Source organism: Orycteropus afer, unplaced genomic scaffold (assembly GCF_000298275.1).
Source record: "Orycteropus afer afer isolate SDZICR_OR568_19922 unplaced genomic scaffold, OryAfe1.0 scaffold00080, whole genome shotgun sequence".
Classification (NCBI taxonomy): Eukaryota; Metazoa; Chordata; class Mammalia; order Tubulidentata; family Orycteropodidae; genus Orycteropus; species Orycteropus afer.
This window is the reverse complement of record NW_006921667.1, coordinates 373,088-378,290: the sequence shown is the minus strand read 5'-3', so window position 1 is coordinate 378,290 and position 5,203 is coordinate 373,088.

Sequence of the window (5,203 nt, the reverse complement as noted above, 5' to 3'; positions counted from 1 at the left end):
TAGATACACTCCTTGGAGAGAACAATTATGAGAGAATAGAAGGGCTGAGTATGCACAGGTACATAGCTTAGGATGCAGGAGTGCATGTAGAGAAGGACACAGGAAAGAGGTAACTATAGGAAGGAAGTGGGAGGGGAGGAAAAAAGGGGGGGGAAGAAAAAGTTGGAAATTGTGATAGTTGGAGCTGTGTCTACTTTGCCAGACCACAATTCTGTGTGGTTTAAGCAATAGTTATGTGGGTTGTTACCATGATGGTATCAAATGTATATGTTCTGAGCAACCAATCCATTGAATGGGAGTTTCCCTAGGGGTGTGGCCTGTTTCCAGTATATTTATGAACATCCTTGGAAAAGAGACATTCTTGTGTGGATCGGTATTCTGTTGTGTTGCCTACAACTGTCAGTGAGCAAACAATCCACCTTTGGCCTGGAGATCTTGGATTCATCATTTGTTGGAGTCAACAGGCAGTATACTGCCTGCCAAACTTGAGCTCATCAGCCCCCGCAGCTGTGTGAGTTGGGAAAAGCCTCCAACTTAACATTTGATCCAAGAACTTGGGACTTTCCATCTTCTATAAGTGTGTGAGCCATTTTCCTAAGATACATTTCTCTTTCTCTGTATCTATATATGTAAACTTTACTGGTTTTGCTTCTCCAGAGAACCCAGTCTAAAACATTTGGTACCAGGAGTGATTCTAGAGAGACAAAATCATAAGGATGGCCTTCTTAAATTGGTTCTGCAATTTGATTAATCATAAAGGCACTGCCTCTGTTAGTAAATAAGGCCATGCTAATCTGTACCATGAGGTGGCAACATTAATATGCAAAATATCAGCACCAATAGATCAAGAACTTTTGAGAAGTAAGGCTCTGGGTGATCTCATATCTGATACTTTTCTGCAATTTTGTCAGCATGAGGAGAATAAGAAAGGTGGTTAGTTGGTCCTACTTACAATAGACAAAATGGTGAAAGAGTGAGATGAGCTCAGGGCTGCTGATTCACAGCTTAAGACCACCTGAAAGATCAAGTAAATAGAGTAAAGACCTCAGTGTTTCCAGTTGTGCTCTGAAAGAAAGCTTTTTTTTTTTTTTTTCTAGTAACATAGATGATATTGTCAAGAAACAAACCCAGAGCCTTCTTGCAAGGGTGGCTGGATTACAACGCCAATTAAATTACCAACCCAGAATGGTGTCTGAATTGAAGTGAGGGCACTGATTGGGAAAAAATGGGATCCTGAAACCTGGAATGGGGACATATGGGCAGATAGTCAGGAAGGTCAGGATATGGAGCCTGTAAATTCTGTTGAATCCCTATCATCTCAAGGGATTACTGCAAAACCATTATCTCCTCCACCTGGGTTTGATGAGATTAACCAAACTGTTCCTGCTGGGTCATTGCCTGTGGCAGAGGCCATGAAGACATTGCTGAATGTTTTCAGGAACTGCCCCAACTACCCATTGTTGCTGCTAGACTTATAACTAAAGTTAAGGCCAAGTGAGCTCCAAAAGGTGAAATACAAAGTGTGACTGAGGAGATGGTAGACTACACCTGAAAAGACCTACTTTATTTTGCTAACATGTACAGACGAAAACCTGGAGAATATGTACGGGAATGGCTACTGAGGGTGTGGGATAATGGTGCAAGGAATGTAACATTGGATCAGTCTGAGTTCATTGATTTAGGCCCACTAAGTAGGGATTCTTCATTCAATGTTTCAGCTTGAGAGGTTAGTAAAGGATCTAATAGTTTGATTGCCTTACTGAAGTACAGATTATGCAATGGCCTACTTTAAGTCAAGTTGAAGTACCAGACCTGCCTTGGTGTAATGTAGAAGGTATCCAGAGGCTTAGGGAAATTGGCCTGTTAGAATGGATTTATCAGACTAGCCCCCTCGAGCCAGAAATGGAGAGTCCAGAAGACATGCCTTTCACCAGTAAGGTGAGAACTAAATTTTTTAAGGGAGCCCCAGCATCCTTGAAGACTGCTGTGATTGCTATTTTATGTAAGCCTGATTTGACAGTGGGAACTGTCCCAATTGAACTAAGACACTTAAACAAGATCGGGATGATTGGACCCCGTGATAGTAGGGGCCAAGTGGCAGCAGTTAATCAACAAAAACAAGGTGGGCTTGGTTACCATATTGGACAGCAGAGGTGGAACAGTAATTGGAATAGTCTGACTTGTGTGGAATTATGGCATTGGCTACTTGTGTATGGTCTTCCATGCACAAGTAGTAAGATATATGGCAAGCCTACTAAATATTTACTTGATCTGTATAGACAGAAGAATTCTAGGTCATGTGAACAGCAGCCTATATTGCATCTCCAGAACACAGAGTCATAGCCTCTCGATCAATTTCCAGAATTGAGTCAGTTTACAGACCCACAATCCCTTGAATGAAGGGGAGGCTGGGTCCATTTGAGGAAGAACCCCACTACATTGCCAAAAATGTATAATGTCAATCTTTCTTCCAGCCATCCCCAAAGGGATCTGAGGCCTTTCACAAAAGGGACTTTTCATTGGGAAAAAGGAAATAATCAGACTTTTGGGGAATTACTGGACACTGACTCTGAACTGACACTAATTCCAGGAGACTCAAAGTATCACTGTGACTCACCAGTTAGAGGGGGGCATATGGAGGTCAAGTTATTGATGGAGTCTTATCTAAGGTGCATTTTACAGTGGGCCCAGTGGGACCCCAAACCCATCCTGTAGTGATTTCTCCAGTTCCAGAATGCATAATTGGAATAGATATACTGAGCAATTGGCAGAATTCCCACATTGGGTCCCTGACATGTGGTGTAAGGGCTATTATGGTAGGAGAAGCCAAGTGGAAGCCATTAGAATTGCCTCTACCTACAAAAATAGTAAACTAAAAGGAATACTGCATCCCTGGAGGGGTTGCAGAGATTACTGCCACCATCAACGACTTGGAGGATGCAGGGGTGGTGATTCCTAACATATCCCCATTTAATTCACCTATTTGGCAGGTGCAAAAAGCAGATGGATCTTGGAGAATGACAGTAGGTTATTTTAAATTTAATAAGGTGGTGATTCCAATTAGAGCTGCTGTTCCTGATGTGGTTTCATTGCTTGAGCAAATTAGTACATCTCCTGGTACTTGATATGCAGCTATTGATCTGACCAATGCCTTTTTCTCAATACCAATTTCAAAGGACCATCAGAAGCAGTTTGCCTTCAGCTGGCAGGGCCAACAGTATACTTTCACAATGCTTCCTCAAGGGTATAACAACTCCCCAGCACTATGTCATACTTTAGTCTGTAAAGATCTTGATCACCTTTCCCTTCCACAAGACATCACACTTGTCCATTATATTGATGACATTATGCTGATTGGGCCTAATAATGATGAAATATCAATGACTCTAGACTTATTGGTGAGACATATGCATGCTAAAGATGTGAAATTAACCCAACAAAAATTCAGGCACCTTGCACCTCAGTGAAATTTCTAGGACTCAAATGGTATGGAGCATGTGGAGATATGTGAAGAATAAAGTGAAGGATAAGTTATTGTATCTGGCTTCTCCCACAATTAAAAGGGAGGCACAATGTATGGTGGGCTTCTTTGGATTTTGTAGGCAACGTATCCCTCATTTGGGTGTGTTGCTGAGGACTATTTATCAAGTGACTTAGAAAGCTGCTAGTTTTAAGTGGGGCCCAGAACAACAGAAGTCTCTGCAACAGATGCAGGCTGTTCTGCCACTTGGGCCATATGATCAGGCTGATCCAATGGTGCTTGAAGTGTCTGTATTAGATAGAGATGCTCTTTGGAGTCTTTGGCAGGTCCCTATTGGTGAATCGCGATGCAGACCCTTGGGGTCTTGGAGCAAAGCCCTGCCATCCTCTGTAGATAACTACTCTCCTTTTGAGAAACAGTTTTTAGCTTATTACTGTACTTTATTAAAGTATGAACACCTAACGATGGGCCACTAAGTCACCATAAGGACTGAGCTTCCCATCATGAACTGGAGGTCCTCTGACCCACAGAGTCATATAGTTGGATGTGCACAGCAGCACTCCATCATTATATGGAAGTGGTATATCAGAGATCCAGCTCAAGCAGGACTTGAAGGCACAATTAAGTTGCATGAGGAACAGGCCCAAATGCCTATGGTCTCCACTCCAGTTACATTACCTTCTCTCACCCAGTCTGTATCTATGGCTTCATGGGGAATTCCTTATGATCAGCTGACTGAAGAAGAGAAAACTAGTGCCTGGTTTACAGATGGTTCTTCATGATATACAGGGACCACTTGAAAGTGGACAGCAGAGGCACTGCAGCCCCTTCCTGGGACTTACCTGAAGGACAGTTGTGAAGGGAAATCCTCCCAATGGTCAGAAATTCAAGCCATGCTTATGGCTATTCACTTTGCATGGAATAAGAAATAGCCAGCATTATGGCAAAATGGTGGACTATGCAGAAAGACTGCACAGATACTCTTCAACAAAGAAAAGGAAAACCAATTAACACAGACACAGAATATAATCTTGGACCCCTGAGCCTTGAAGAGAAGGATATAGAAGTGGAATAAACACCAAGTAGCAAAAGAATTTGCGTGAAAATACAAAAAAGTAGACATACGGAGCTGCGGTCTGGCAGCAATCCTGAGCAATCCTGACGACACAGACAGCTTGGAGATTCCCAAGTTATGGTAGGACCTAAGAATTAACCTAATAATCACCCTGCTAGCCAGAGACTGCACACAGGAATGTGCATGGTTGCTGGGGAACAGAGAACATGAAGAGAAAGGTGGGCTGAACTGAGAACATTTGCCAGTCCGGGGGTGCAGCCATTTTGAAGGTTTAAAAAGTGGCTTGACTATTTGTGTTATTTAAAGAGAAAGTGCACTCTCACAGATTCCTGGGACTAAAGAACACATTCTGCTTTCCAGCAACCCCAAGGACACCCAGGACCTGCAAGACTGAAAAGTTAACAGAGCTTGAAATACAACGATGCCACGATACCTTGGAAACAACAGACTATCACAGTCCACACAAAGAAGCAGGATAAAGTGTTAGAAACAAGGAAGCAGGATACAGACCCAGAACACAGCCCTGAGGAAGAAGCAGCATTGGAACTCTCTGATAAGGAATTTAAAAGAATTATCTTTAGGTATCTTCAAAGGATTGAGAGACAGACCAAAGAAAACACAGAAAAAAAAAACCTTAGAAGACTTTT